Source organism: Mobula hypostoma, chromosome 24 (assembly GCF_963921235.1).
Source record: "Mobula hypostoma chromosome 24, sMobHyp1.1, whole genome shotgun sequence".
Lineage (NCBI taxonomy): Eukaryota > Metazoa > Chordata > Chondrichthyes > Myliobatiformes > Myliobatidae > Mobula > Mobula hypostoma.
The window spans coordinates 33,252,302-33,268,770 of record NC_086120.1 but is presented as its reverse complement, the minus strand read 5'-3'; the positions used below and the strand labels follow the sequence as shown (position 1 = coordinate 33,268,770).

Genomic DNA, 16,469 nt, shown 5'->3' with positions numbered 1-16,469 from the left:
CCTGAAAGTTGCCTCACAGGTAGATAGGGTAGTTAAGAAAGCTTATGGGGTGTTAGCTTTCATAAGTCGAGGGATAGAGTTTAAGAGTTGCGAGGTAATGATGCAGCTCTATAAAACTCTGGTTAGGCCACACTTGAAGTACTGTGTCCAGTTCACTATAGGAAGGATGTGGAAGCATTGGAAAGGATACAGAGGAGATTTACCAGGATGCTGCCTGGTTTAGAGAGTATGGATTATGATCAGAGATTAAGGGAGCTAGGGCTTTACTCTTTGGCGAGAAGGAGGATGAGAGGAGACATGATAGAGGTATACAAGATATTAAGAGGAATAGATAGAGTGGATAGCCAGCGCCTCTTCCCCAGGGCACCACTGCTCAATACAAGAGGACATGGCTTTAAGGTAAGGGGTGGTAAGTTCAAGGGGGATATTAGAGGAAGGTTTTTTACTCAGAGAGTGATTGGTACATGGAATGCACTGCCTGAGTCAGTGGTGGAGGCAGATACACTAGTGAAATTCAAGAGGCTACTAGACAGGTATATGGAGGAATTTAAGGTGGGGGATTATATGGGAGGCAGGGTTTGAGGGTCGGCACAACATTGTGGGCCGAAGGGCCTGTACTGTGCTGTACTATTCTATGTTCTACGTTCTATGGATGTTGCATTGGCACTTTAAGGAAGTAAACCTGAGAGATGACTGGGATAGTGAAAGGGACTGACTGGATTTTTCTGCCTTTGACTCTGTCAAGGTTAGATGGTGTTCCTGGTGCAACCTCCTCTACATCGGTGAGACCCAATGCAGATTAGGGGACTGCTTTGTTGACTTCACGCTGTTTACCACAAAAGGTGAGATTTCCCTGTTGGCACCCATTTCAATTTGACTTTCCATTCCCATTCCAATGTGCTAGTTCATGGTCTCTTCTACTATCACAATGAGGCCACTCTCAGGTATTTATTTATTTATTGAGATACAGCATGGAACAGGTCTTTCTGGTCCTTTGAGCCATGTTGCCTAGCAACACCTGATTTAAACTGAGCCGAATCACAGGACAATTTACAATGACCAATTAACCTACCAACTGGTACATCTTTAGACTGTGGGCAGAAATTGGAGCACAGGAGAAAACCCATGTACTTCAATGGAAGGATGTACAGATTCCTTGTAGATGATGTCAGCATTGAACTCTGAACTCCAACACCCGGAGCTGTAATAGCATCAGGCTAACAGCTATGTTACCCTGGTGTCCGAACGTTGAAGGAGTAACACCTCATGTTCTGTCTGGGTAGCCTACAACCTGATGGTAAGAACATTGATTTCTCTAACCTCTAATAGTTTCTCTTCCCTCCCCTTTTTTTCTTTATTCCATTCTCCGTTTTGGCTCCTCTCTTACCCCTTCTCTTCTCCCCAAATGCCCAACACCTCCCTCTGGTGCCCTCCTCCTTCTGTTTCTCCTAAGGTCCACAGTCCTCTCCTATTAGATTCCTTCTTCTTTAGGCCTTTATCTTTTCCACCTACCACCTCACAGCTTCTTACATCATCGCCTCTCCCCCACTCACTCACCTTCTCCCTCACCCACCTGGTTTCACTTGGTATCTGCCATTTTGTATTCCTTCCCCTCCTCCTCCCCTCCCCCCAACCTTCTCATTCTGGCTGCTTCACCCTTCCTTTCCAGTCATGATAGACGGTCACGGCCCAACATGTTGCCTGCTTATGTTGTCCTGACGAAGGGTCTCGGCCTGAAACGTCGACCGTACCTCTTCCTAGAGATGCTGCCTGGCCTGCTGTGTTCAGCAGCAACTTTGATGTGTGTTGCTGCATGACGCTGACTGTTTTCATTATTCTTGGCCTTTATTTCAGATTTTCTTCTCATGACTTTAATGACCCAGTGTCAGGTTCCACATCCAGGGGTGGCATGGTAGCGTAGTGGTTAGCACAACGCTTTACAGTACAGGCAGCTGGGGTTCAATTCCTGCCGCTGCCCGTAAGAAGGTTGTCCGTTCTCCCTGTGACCGCGTGGGTTTCCTCCGGGTGCTCCAGCTTCCTCTCACAGTTTAAAGAAGTATTGGTCATTGTAAATTGTCCCGTGATTAGGCTTGGTGGCGTGGCTCCAAGGTCTGGAATAGCCTATTCTGCACTGCATCTCAATAAATAAATGTTTAATAAGTGGTTTTGGTAGACGGATGAGAACCTGAATAGACTTACAGATGTCATGAATATTGCAAATGATGGACCCTTGACCTTCCAATCTATCTCATAAGATTTTGCCCTCATTGTCTACTTGCACTGCATTTCTGTTCTGCAGCTGGTACACCTTATATTGCATTATTATTGTCTAACATTGTGCTGCCTTAATGCACAGTGCAATGTAGTTGATCTGAATAAGCAGTGTGCAGAACAAACTTTCCTCTGTGTCTCGCTGCATGTGACAAAAAAGTGGTACCTCAACAAGCTGGCATCCATCATTAAAGACTCTCACCATCCAGGGCATGCCCTCTTCTTGTTACGACCATCAGGGAGGAGGTACAGACTCATACTCAGTGTTTTGAGAACACTTCTTCACCTCTGCCATTTTCTGAACAGTTCATGGACCTATGAACATGACCTCATTATTCATCTTTTGCACTATTTATATATTTTGTAGTTTACAGTAATTTCTTGCACTGTACTGCTGCTAGAAAACAACACATTTCATGACATGTCAGTGATTATAAACCTGATTCTAATTCTGAATTCTTAAGTTTTAGTAATTTTAGTTTCTAAATAATTGATAAAAATGAAACCATGATACACACAAAACAGTTGGATTCATTTAAAGTATTGAATTAAATCAACTGCTCTTTGTGATAGCTTACTCTGGAGTAGAGTGAAGCTGGAGGTGTGCAGTGCTCATAGAGTTTGCATTGTTAGAAATGGGGTGGTTTCACCGGAGAAGTGAGAGCAAGATTTGATTCGAGTAAGCTCCTTGTGGGAGAGATGGTTCTATTTCATATGAACAATGATCCAAAACACTTTTCAGGCAATGATTTTTTTTTTTGTAGTGAGGCTACTGAAGTAATGGAGGAAATAGAATGGTTCGACTTTCCAAAATGTTTCATTTCACACTTACAGGTATATGTACTGGAATCTGTTTGCTTAACTGATCAACCCCCTGCCCCCCCCCCCCCGGTAATCTACAATAACCTTCCTCAGTATCAATGACATTTCCTCATTTTGTGTCATCTGCAAACTTGCTGATCAAACCTTGTGGGTTCATCCATACAAATAATGAATAACTGGTTCCGACACTGACTCCTGAGGCATACTACTGGTTCCTAGTCTCCAGAATGAGAAGCAACCTTCAACCATTACTCTATGTTTCTGATCTCCAAGCCAATTTTGAACCCACTTCACCAGATCTTCCTCGATCTCCCTGGGACATAACTTTCTAGACCACCTGCCATATGGCACCTTGTTGAAAGCTTTGATGAAGTCTAAATAGACAACACCTGCTACCATACCCTCATCTGTACTTTCGATTATCCCTTCAAAAAACTCTAAATGATTCATCAAAAAGGATTTTCCACACACAAAGCTACACTGATTTCTGCTACTGACTTTTGCCTGTCTAACTGCTAATTCATCTATGATTTGATAATGTTGGTTGTTCAGGATATTGGAACATTTTATATCTAACTCAGAAGGTGTTACCGGGTTCGGATGTGGCCCAAGTGCGGAGTGAGAGACACTGAAGCAGGTTGATGGTTCACAAACTTTAATGCAAACAGAGTTAAAGGGAAAACAAAACAAAAAATGCTCGGCCAAACAGGGCTGTTAACTAAAACACTCAAATGGAAAACGAAGCCCACACTGCGGCTGAAAGGAAAATCTAAACATTAAACGAATACCGCTAGTCTTCAGAGTCAGTTGACTTGAAAGTCCAATTTTCTGAGGGAAGGCCGAAAGCAAACAGTCAGCGAAACATTGCTGTGCTCTGTCCAAGTCTCGACAAGCACTACGACGACAAGTATGGAGTTAAATACTATCATGATTAAATAATAATTAGCTGACATGTGAAAATTCACAAGCACAATTGCCGTATCTACTGCGCTGCCAAATCCGTGGTTGTGACAGAAGGTGGACAGAGCCTCAGTTTTTACGACTCATCTAAACAAATGTCACCTCTGGTACGTCTCCCTTCTCCTCCTCTCTCTGCTTTCCACAATGATCGCTCCCTCCATGATTCCCTTGTCCATTTGTCCCTCCTCACAAATCTCCCTCCTGGCACTTAACCCTGCAAGTGGCCAAAGTGTTACACCTACCCTTCACCTCCATTCAGGACCCCAAACAGTCTATCCAGATGAGGCAACAGTTCAAATGTGAATCTGCTGGGCTTTTCTATTGTGTCCCAATGCGGCCTCCTCTACACTGGTGAGACCTGTCATAAATAAGGAGACTGTTTCATCGTGTACCTCCACTCCATCTGCCAAAGGTGGAAAGTCTTGCTGCCTAAACATTTTAATTCTGATTCCCATTTTTGTTCCGACATGTCAGTCCATGGTCTCCGTATGCCTCGGTGAGGCCACCCTCAGGGTGGATGAGCAACATCTAGGTAGCCTTCCAACTAATAGCGTGAATATCGATTTCTCCTTCTGGTAAAATAAAACTCTGTCCCCCTCCTATTCCCCACTCTAGCCTCTTATCTCTTCTCACTTGGCTATCATCTTCCTCTGGGTCCTCTCCTTCTTCCCTTTCTCCTACGGTCCACTCTCGTATCACATTCCTTCCTCTCCAGCCCTGTATGTTTCCTACCCATTTATCTTTACCTACCACCTTCTAGCTATCCTCCTTCCCCTTCACCTCGCCTCCAGCTTTTTATTCTGTTATCTCCCTCCTCCCTTTCCAGTCCTGAAGAAGGATCTCAGCCCATAACGTTGAAGGGCTGTTTATAGATGCTGCCTGACCTGCTGAGTTCCTCCTGCAACCTATGTGCGTTACCTCTAGTCGTGTGCCACAGTTTCAATGCTGTACGCAGGATCAGCTGGATGGTTGTGCTGAAGTTTATTCAGGATTGTTCATTGTCATTCCTCAGAAAAGATCAATAAAATGATTGTTACTGCAGATTCAATGCAGCATAACAAACACAATATGGATAAAGAACACAATAAAAAGAAATAAATATAAAAGTAACCTTATCAAACACATGTTATATACATAGAGTGTGTGTACATAAAGTGATGCTGGCTGATGTGTATGTGGTGGTTCGGGTTAATTGTTGAGGTGCTGATCAGCCTGACAGCTTGGGGGAAATAACTGTTTTTGTGTCTAGTGAATGCTGCGTAGCCTCTTCCCTGCCAGGGAGTGGGACTCAATTTTCTAACAGAAACTGAATACTCTCTGCGGGACGTGCAGCCTGAATCAGGATGCTATCTATTTGTTTTTTGATTTCTCCAACTCTGTCAGTGCTTACTTTACTGACAGTGCTGGACAGTGTTGGGATTCAGTCTCCGTGTAAGAATAGCAATACAGCACTCTGTACTTCAGCCATTGAATACACATGGGGATTCTTAAAGACCCTTTTAACTGCAAAGTATTGACAATTTGCTTCTTTCTCCTGCAAATGATTGATTGCAACTCTTTGCTCAAGCACACGTTTCCCCTGTGTGATTTGAACCTTAACTACAGCAGTGGAAAAAGTGCTCGCAGTGAAATTACTTGGCCACTGAGTGGCAGCACCATACAAGACTTCTCCTTCTCTGTGATGTGCGTTTCCACCTGCATTTAAAATACTTGCAGTCCCAGTCTTAAAATCTTCCCCTCTCCTTCTCAGCATCCCTGGCCCAGCCCACCTGCCACACCCACCAGACTGGAAGGACTGTTAAGTTTACTTCCTCCTGATTATTAGAATGATCGAGCCTTACCCCAGGGTGGCAGGGTAGAGAGACTGTCTGTCTGTATCTTGTTTTACAGCGGTTGGCATCCAGCTTAATGGTGCATTACCGCCACCGGGGTAGAGAGACGTCTCTACCAAAGGAGGTGTAAGGTGCTCCTTCCGTCTGCTGTCCTTGGGGAGGGTGTGGCGCCTGCTTAGCACCCCCCCACCCCCGAGCAGGGTCACGTGAAGCCATGGGTGCAGCTGGTGCCAGGCAGACCACTGACTCTAGGCAGACTATTTCTGAAGAGGATTGAGAATGACTGGAGTCACCTGTCTTGTGGGACACCTACCCTGAAGAAGTTTTAATCTTCTCCTGGACGGAGGTTCAGTGAGATCTTTTCCCACTGCTCCCCCTCTGTGATCTCTGCTTCCCTCTCTTCGACCATGTACTCACCCAGACCTGTTACCACAGCCACGTACCCTTCCTGGGAACTTGTCCCTTCATCTTTTCTATACACCTGGCTTCGCCTATCACCTTCCAGCTCTCCTCCTTCCTCTCTCCCCATCTTTTTATTCTCGTGTCTTCCCCCTTCCTTCCCCTTAACACTTCTGTCTGTATCTTGTTTTACGGCGGTTGGCATCCAGCTTAATGGTGCATTACTGCCACACCCTTTAACACTTGAACTCGCAGTCCAATCTTATCCCTGAGTACTGATGCAGTCCTCTCATTGGTCCCTAAGTACTGATGCAGTCCTCTCATTGGTCCCTGAGTACTGATGCAGTCCTCTCATTGGTCCCTGATGCAGTCCTCTCATTGGTCCCTGAGTACTGATGCAGCCCTCTCATTGGTCGCTGAGTACTGATGCAGTCCTCTCACTGGTCAGTAGTGCAACACCTCCTCCATTTTTTTGGAACCACCCTGGGATTTCTGAAAGAACTACACGGAGGAATACTGAGCTGCTATTCTTGCTCTTTCTTCAGCCACATTATCATGATTGCCGCAGCATCATAATCAGAAATGCTATCCATGCTCTCAGGGCATCCATCTTACCCGCAAGGCTCCATGCATTAAAGTAAATACAGACAGGGCTACCATCCCTCCTATGCTCCCAGTCCTATTTCTGCCTCCTGTGCCCTCTAGATATGCCTGCTCCCATCACTACTCTCTCTCCTCCACTATACTGATATTTTGGGTCTTACACACCTGCTTGTCTGGTTTAATCCTTTCCAATTAACAATTTAGCTCTAATTTAGCTTCAACCTCTCCTTCTTGTACAGGTCACCCCTGCCCCAGAAGAAATGCCAATCATCCAAATATACCAAACCCTGTCCTCTTCTTTGGCTCCTTAGCCTTGCAGTCAGTTGTTCTATTTTTTTGTTTCTGAACTTAATACATTGTGGCACAAGGAGTAATCCTGAGATTACATTCAAGAAGTCCAGATTTTCATCCTTCTCCCTGACTCGCGAAATTCCCTCATCGCTCTTCTTACCTATGTCTCTAACATAAACAATATCAAGGCTTCCCTTTTCAGAGTGTTGCTGTACCTGCTGAGTGACATCGTTGACCCTGGTACCTGGGAAGCAATGCACCATCCTGGAGTCATGCTGGTAGGTCACAGAAACTCCTGCCCTAAACCCTGACTATCAAACCCTTAGAAAAACTGCTGCTTTAGTCTTTGACATTTCCTGTTCTACAACAGAGCTTGATGTAATGCCATTCATACACCTTCTGCACTTTTCCCGTGAGAGCCTCTCCTCTCCAACAATATTCCAAGTGGCATTATATGCCTATCAGAGAGAGATATGGCCAAAAGGAAATCCTGTGTTACCTTCTGTGATGACATTCAGTGCACCTGTTCTAGAGCCTAAACTTAAGTTTTCTCCTTCATAAGTGTCTACTAGTACTTTCGCTATTCTAATCTATCAACCTACTGTAGAACTCAGTGACTAATTTACTTAACTACCTTAGTTTCTTTTCTGAAGGGGTTCAGTTGTCAATAATTATTATTTTAAGTAGTGGGTCCCTCTCACGACCAAGGAGGGGATACAGTACTGTGCAGAAGTCTAAGGCACATGCATATATAGCTAGGGTGCCTAAGACTTTTGCACAGTACTGTAGTAATTTTATGCATTGCATTACACTGCTGACATAAAAGGAAACAACTTTCATGACATATGTGAATGACGATAAACCTGATTCTGATATGGGTCTCTTTTGTGGACTGAGAGAAGATTCACGAGAATGATTCCAGGAATGAAAGGGTTACAGTATTAGGAATGTCTGGCAGCTCTAGGGCTGTATTCCCTGGAGTTCAGGAGAATGAAGGAGGATCTCACAGAAATATTCTGAATGTTAAAAGGCCTGAACAGATTAGATATGGCAAAATTATTTCCCATGGTAGGGGAGTCTAGTACAAGAGAGCATGACTTCATGATTGAAGGTTGTCCATTTAGAACAGAGATATGGAGAAATTACTTTAGTCAGAGGGTGGTAAATCTGTGGAATTTGTTGCCATGAGCAGCTGTGGAGGCCAAGTCGCTGGGTGCGTTTACGGCAGAGATAGATAGGTTCTTGATTAGCCAGGGCATCAAAGGGTATGGGGTGAAGGCAGGGGAGTGGGGATGATTGGAAGAATTGGATTAGCCCATACTTGAATGGCGGAGCAGTCTTGATGGGCTGAATGGCCTACTTCTGCTCCTGTATCTTATGGTCTAAGAGTGGGAAGGGGGCAGGGAGAGGGGAATCATGGCTGGGAAAAGGGGAAGGGAGCCAGAAACACTGAAGAGTCATTCTGTAATGATAAATAAACCAATTGATTAGAATCAAATTACCTTGCCTGGTGTCTCAGAGCTGGGTGTGTCTGCACCAGTGCCACACCCTGCCCCCGGTATTCCTTCTCTGCCACTCCTCTCACAGGGCTCCACCTTCACCATTCCCAACATCTTTTACTTCCGTCAGATTAGCAAACTCACTCTTCACTCCACGTTGACAAATACATTACTGTGCAGAAGTGCGAGGCTCCCTAGCTGTATGTACACGTGTCTGTGTGTGCCGATTACTGTTGCAAACTGTATCTCCAGCTAATTAATCAGATTAATCACAGTAATTTTACTTTCAATGAAGCATGTTTTATTTTGAGGAGTATATTCGAAGAAAGTTTATAATTTTACAAAAGGCTTCCAAAGCTCAAATACAGTCTTTGCGAACAAGAAAAAATTATCACTGAGTTGCAGATGAATAAGCCGTCTGTCAGAAAAGAAGGCTCTAAGAAGAGACCCGTCTTGCACCAAGGCTGAGAAGTGGATTTTGTGTCTCTTCCTTCGTAACTGCTCAAAACTCAAATTTGCATAATTGATTTTATATTTGTCTTTACTCGTGATCTGGAATTAACTCATCTTTTCTGTATGTTGCTTTGCAATATCTGTTGGGTGTTGTGGAATTGTTAGTGCTTACCAGGTTAAGAGTATCATAATCTTAATTTAATCAAAACGAGTAATATTTTTGACCTTGCCAAATGGATAGCAAAGGATACTAGTGAAACATCTTGAGTATTAAATTAGCAATAAGCATAGAACCTACAGTGGAATAGTACAACAAAGTATGGACCCTCAGTCCACGTTGTTGTCCACAATTAATCTAACAATTCCCTCCTACACAGCACAGAACCCTCTAATTTTCTTTCAACCATTTTCCTATCTCAGAGCCTTTTAAATGTCCCTAATGTGTCCGCCTCTACCATTACCCACAGCAGTGCATTCCATTCGTTACCGCTCTCTGTATAAAATACCTACCTGTGATATCTCCCCTGAACTTTCCTCCACTAACCTTAAAAGGATGTTCTATAGTAGTAGTCATTGCCGCCCGGGGAAAAGGGTGCTGGCTGTTCACTCGAACCTTAGCAACTTGAACTTTGGATAGTGATGTCTGAAAGGCTGAGGATTATGAGAAGCATTTTGAGCTTGGGCTGTGAATATCCACCAGACTGCTTGACCCTCTGGCTGTCACCTGTCTACCTGTCTACCTGTCTGAGCTTCAGGTGTGGCCACCTCCATGAACCTCCTATCTATGATACTCTCTGTCTCCTGTATGTCCCTCGATATGTCCAATTGCTGCTCCACCCGATCAATGCGGTCTGAAAGGAGATGCAAGTGCATACATTACCTGCAATTGTCATGGACACTTGACCTCATCTTCCACATTTGACAGGCAGAGCTTGCCACTCTGTTAACTGCCATTTTTATCTCTGAACTAAATACCAGGCTAAAAAATAGAAGAGCTAACCTTGACTTACAGTTCTCAGTTACGATTCAGCCCCTGTCAAAACTCCACTTGTCACAGCCTCTGCACTTCTCAGGCTCGGCACTTGGACCCGAGAAAGCAGCTGTCCTCGAAATGGCCTGTCCAAAATAGCCGCACTACTAGAGCTTCATTCTTTTATAAACCACGTATTTCCCTCTTACAAGTGATGCCAGTTTCAAAGTTCAACCTCCTTACCTTGCATCCACAGGTAGCATTAATCCTATCTATCATACAGCCCCTGCAATCACCAGTGTCATAGTGACCGAACAATAAAAGCAAGGATAGCCAGCACATCACTAAACAAAACTCTCCAGCAACCTGCACTTGTTCACACTTGTGTGGAAGGTGTCTCTGTGTGATGATCTCTCGCTTGCTGCTCCTGAGGGAAGGCTCCTGCTTTTGAATGGTCCCTCTCTCTCTCCCTCAAATCTGTCAGAGGATAGTACTGATTATTATAGGTCTGTGACTTATGGAATGGACTGTAGTTCACTTGTACTCTTTCAGTTTTATGCTTTATATTCTGTGTTTTTGCCCATTCTTCCTTGTTGTTGTTTGCATGATTTTTTTTTGCATGGAGGGTGTATGGGGTTTGTGGTTTGATGTTCTTGTTGCTGTTTGCGTGATTTGTATTTTTGGGCATGGGGGTTTGATGTTTTTCTATAAACAGCTTTTATGGCTTTCTTTGTTTCGTGGCTGTCTGTATCTTAGAATTGTATACCTCATACATACTTGGATAATAAATGTACCTTGAACTTCGAACCTTGAACTTACTTCTAGGAAAGTCAATGTGCCTTGACAGATTATCTCTTGTGCTCTGAGAAGGCCTCCAGCCACAACAACTCCCAAAGAAAGCTGCTTCAATGACCTGTGGCAAAATCAAGAATAGTCTGGGATTGGCTGCTGTCATACTGTCATATACAAAGGAGGCAAAATGAAAATAGAGAACTGTTGTTGTCTCCTAGAACGACACTTTAAAAAGTGTTCACATAGATGTTTTATTCATGGGACAGCCCCAAAATATATTATGGTATTGGTATTGGCTTATTATTGTCACGTGTACCAATATAAAAAGAAAAAATTGTCTTGCATACATTTTGTACAGATCAAATCATTACACAATGCATTGAGGTAGAGCAAAGCAAAACAATAACAATACAGAATAAAATTAAGAAGTTACAGAGAAAGTGCAGTGCTAGTAAACAACAATGTAAATGATCATATTGAGGTAATTGTGAGGCCAAGATTCGATCTGGAATTGCCTCTGAACCCACAAGATGTTTTGGAGTAAGTAGAGGCTTAAAGACTCCTGGAAGTTATCTAAATGCAAAAGTTCCCAGACTAACATTCCAGAACGATAATGAATCAGAATCAATAGACAATAGGTGCAGAAGTAGACCATTCGGCCCTTTGAGCCTGCACCGCCATTCTGAGATCATGGCTGATCATCTACTATCAATACCCGGTTCCTGCCCTGTCCCTATAACCCTTGATTCCCCTATCCATAAGATACCTATCTAGCTCCTTCTTGAAAGCATCCAGAGAAATGGCCTCCACTGCCTTCTGAGGCAGCGCGTTCCACACCTCCACAACTCTCTGGGAGAAGAAGTTCCTCCTCAACTCTGTCCTAAATGACCTACCCAGGTTTATTATCACCAGCATGTGACGTGAAATTTGTTACCTTAGCATGGTGTTTTGCAGGGAGTATTACCTTTTGTCTCCCTAACACCATTACCATAGTTAAAAAGATTATGAAATGTATCATGTTCAAAACATTACATTTACTAAAGGGTAATTTTCAGCATGGCTGCCTTAAGCAGTAACCCAAATACCTGACGGAGACCTTAATTTAAGGTGATCTTCTGAAACACAATATCTCTGAGAGAAGATGAAAATTTTTAAAAAACTGCAGTTGCTAGAAGGCTGAAATAAAAGCAAAAAACATTGAAAATACACAGTAGGTCAGGCAACATCTGTGCGAAGAGAAGTTTTACGTTGAAGACTCAATCAGAATTCGGAGAGAGAAAGGAAAAGCTAGTTAAACGCAGAGTGAGCTAAGGTTGGGTAAGACAAAGGGAACTCAATGGATTCCAATTAATTGGGCCATCAGTTAATCAGGGCAGCCACTTATTTGGGACAACTTTTATAGAACAAAATTAAATCAAGAAAATGGCTGGGATTCCCTTCCTTTATTTGGGACACCATGCTGCTTAATTGGGACAGGTAACTTTTGCCTAATATTTTCTAACTACATTAGTCGTGTGCATGTTGCATGGCTGTTTAATGCTACACCATGCTTGGAATGAACTGTTGTTAAATAGAGTCACTTGTATGTTTGTGTTCAAAGAGCATTAATTTTTGGCACTGTTAGTTGGTGAGTAATAAAGACTAAGGCAATTTAGAACTGTTCTACTCACTGTGGTTTCAGGCATTCAGGCTTGGAGATGCCAGAAGAAGCCAGAGTGAAAATAAAATGATTTCACTACTTAAACAAGTTAGAAACTACGAAAAGTGTGAAGTTATTGAATACAATCATCTTGAATTAAAATGAACATCTGGAGGATGCAATTAAAATGAACATCTGAAGGATGCAATCATCAAAAGCACTGTTTGAAGGCAGTCTGCCATCTACACTAGCTGTCTGCACAGATTTTGTTCATTTAGTCAAAAAAACATGATGCAGATGAATTCCTCCATTGATAAGTATTGAGAACTAATACATAGTTTTATAGTACTGCTGTAGTATTTGTTGGGTTCAAATTTGTTGTACATTTCATTTAAATATGTAATTTATTACTCAATTTGTGTTGTTATACCTTTTTAACTATTTCCATGAAACTTTGGTTAATTGGTGCAGCTGCTTAATTGGGCTAAAATGTACTGGTCCCAATGTGTCCCAAGGAACCAGAATCCACTGTATATCTATAGGGTGAGGTCAGGGTTGCTGTAGGGATAAGTTATCAACAGATTAATGGAGGGAGAGAAAACGGGAATCGAGAAAATTAAAATCTGTGAAATAAGGGCAATTAGTGTGAAGAAACACAAAGGAATGTAAGAACTGCAAAATGCTGAGCTGTAAGATATGCCTAGAAGGTCAAGCCGCACTAATGGAAAAGCAAAATATTAGCCAAAATTACTCATGGATGAGCAGCATCAGAACCGGTCAATTTCCTGACGGTGCATTATAAATCGAGTCACAAGCTAGGTTCCAGGTTTAAATCCTGCTCCCAGAAGCAAGAGCACAACATCCTAGGCTGAAGCCCAGCACAGTACTGGCATATTATACTGAAATGAATGTTTAACAAAATATATGATGGGTACTTTAAAACACCATGCTATTTTCGCCAATATTTTGACTCCTCAACTGACATTCCCAAATAAGGTTTTTCATTATCACATTATGGTTTTGGGAGTTTGTTGTTGTCAAATTGGCTGCTGTGTTACTTGCCACGTTTCAAATGCACTCTATCGCCTTGAATGAATTTTGACATGTGTTGAAAGATTATAGGAACAAAACTCATCCTCTCTTGAATGTGCCTAATGTGTATTTTCCTTGGAATTCCACTTCTGAAATATGATTTATTTATTTATTGAGGTACGGCATGGAGTAGGCCCTTCTGGTCCTTTGAGCCACACCACCCAACAATCCTCCGATTTAGTCCTGACCTAATCATGGGACAATTTACAATGGCCAATTAACCTACCAACTGGTACGTTGTTGGATTGTGGGAGGAAACCAGAGCACCTGGAGGAAACCCACGTGGTCACGGGGAGAACATACAAACTCCTTACAGCCAGTGCCGGGAATTGAACCTGGATTACCTGTACTGTAAAGCGATGTGCTAACCTCCATGCTACCGTGCTGTGCTGTTCCATTGACTTCAGATGTCATAAGCAGTGAGGCATCAAAATGCAAATGGCCAGTAGATTGGGCATGATCCTGTCCTCAGAGATATGCTAACAGGAAACAGCAGAAACAAGTAGGTTTGGATTACCACTAGTTGCAATTTTCACTTCTGTGTAAAGGAATTTTGACATCTCTTTGCATCGATGGTTAATATTTATAAAGAGTAACTGATACTTCAACAGAACACAATTTCCACAGTGGAGTTGAGACATCACGTTAATTGCACTTTTAGCACATACAAAATAGAATGCTTCTTCCGCTCTGCTATACAAGTACAATCCTTCCTATCTCTCTTTCAATGATGCACCAAAGTGCCAGCCTGACGATATATTAAGGCTCTCTAGCAGGACTTGAAGTCACAACCTCAATTTCACAGCTTCGAACTGAGCCAAGCTGTCAGTAGAAAAAGGAAAGTCACATACCCAGGCAGATGGCTGCTTATTATGAGGATGAAGAGGATGCCAGCTCTTTAACTACTTCTCCACAGACAAGGAATAGAGGATAAATCTGAAGAAGGTCACCCTATGCTCATGGAGTCCGATTACCTTGATTTAATTTAACAAAAGATAAAGCTTGACTCAGACTACGATTACTGCTTCAAGATGTTGGAAATCCAGAGCAATTCACAACATGCTGGAGGAACTCAGCAGGTCAGGAAGCATTTATGGCCAAGAATAAACAATCGATACTTCGGGCCACAAATATAGTGACATATATGTACTCTGATATTAAATTTATTCTGATCTTTGTACTTTGAGTATCACACAAAATTCTGGAGGAACATCAGAGTCTTGGCCCGAAACACTGACTGTTTATTCTCTGCCATAAATGCTGCCTGACTTGCTGAGTTCCTGCAGCATTTTGTGTGCTGCTTTGGATTTCCAGCTTCTGCAGAATCTCATGTGTTTAGGACTACAATGGTATATCATGAGTGAAAATATTGAGTAGGACCTGCAGTTGCCAGAAATCTGAAACAAAAAGAACCACTGGTTGGGCAACAACTATGAGGAGAGAAATACAGTTAACATTCTGGGTAAGTGATCCTTCAATGAACTGAAAGATGTCTGTTCCTCTCTGTACAACTGCACCCTGAACTGCATTCCCAGTATTTTATATTTTATTTCAGTTTTCCAGATTTGACAGTATTGTCCTTTGGCTACAAGCTAATGCAGTCTTGCTGAAGTTTCTGTAGCAGCAAAAGCCTACTTACTTTTCTTGTAAGAGTTGTCCGGGTATCAGAAGTCGAAAAATTGCTGTTGATGGTTGCATGCCGAGAAGCCAAGCTGAACTGGATCGACGGTAGGGAGTTGAGGCTTTAGGTTGGAGAGCGGCAGGGATCAGTCTGGGGGTGGGGGGGGCAGCTTAGTGGGTCAGAGAACAAGATGCATCAGGGAATTGTGTCAGAGAGCCAGCAGCTGGCGGTGCAGGGGTCATAAAACAAGCAATGTCAGGGAATTGGGCCAGAGAAATTACAGGAGCCAGTGCTTTTACACAGAGGACCCTCCCTTAAACTAAAAAACATCTAAATCTCTGACCTACTTTTGGATGTCACCTAAAATCCATAATTTAATGAAGATTTCAGTCATACCTTGTTCTTTGGCTTGCCACATTGATTCTCAGTGAAGTTTCCAGGCTATTCTGCCACGTGAAAGAGGCATATCAATTGCTACTTGCCCGTAGCTACACGGAGAGCCTGGCACAGCTCAGTATGTGTGTTCTGCACAGGTCTGAGCTCATTTATGAACAAGAACTTTGTCTGTTGGAAGGTGGACTGGGATTAGTTAGAATTAGAATCAGAAGGTAGTCAGGCCCTGGCATCCTCCCTTAAATACCATTATCCACAGTCCTCAATCTCAGAAAGGAGATGCTAGAATACAAAAAAATAAAATCTGTTTTTGTGAAATATAATTTATTTGAGCTAAAGCTACAGTAATGAATTGCATGATTCCCCCTGTGTTGTGCATGGATTATATAATCATATTGGGAACAGTGGAAGATTAATTGCACATCCACTAAATAAAAAAAGAGAAATCTCCAAAAAAGGCTAAAATCATAAGAAAATGGATTTATATTGCTGCAGTGTAATTGTCAACACAATGACAGCCTGTTGAATCAGAGTCTGGATTTCACTTTGAACAGAAGATTGGTTAATTATTTTCGTAATACTTAAAAACCATTCAACGAAATTAACAGATAAAATTAAAATCAAAAGCGAAAATGCTGGAGCCATCCATTAGGTCAGGCAGCATCTGAGGCAAATGAAGCAGGGTTAACTTTTTGTGTCGCTGATCTGTGCTATGATCTGCTGAAAGGCCATTGACCTAAGATGTTACTCTGTTCCTCGTTCCATAGATGCTGACTGAGCAGTTGAGTTTTTCTAATACTTTCCATTCATTTCAGACTTGCAGCACACAGAC

General features: G+C 42.6%; 1 long non-coding RNA gene across 2 annotated transcripts in view; it reads left to right on the top strand.

Annotated features, from left to right (window-relative positions):
• The window catches only part of LOC134337214 (uncharacterized), a 173,138-nt gene that overhangs the window by 74,490 nt on the left and 82,179 nt on the right, over positions 1 to 16,469 (top strand). Inside the window, exon 4 of one of the 2 annotated variants that reach the window (XR_010015948.1) lies at positions 746 to 842. The exons of the other annotated variant lie outside the window; for it this stretch is intronic. This is a non-coding gene — a long non-coding RNA (uncharacterized LOC134337214). The remainder of the gene's footprint in view (positions 1 to 745; positions 843 to 16,469) is intronic. 2 annotated transcript variants of the gene reach the window in all.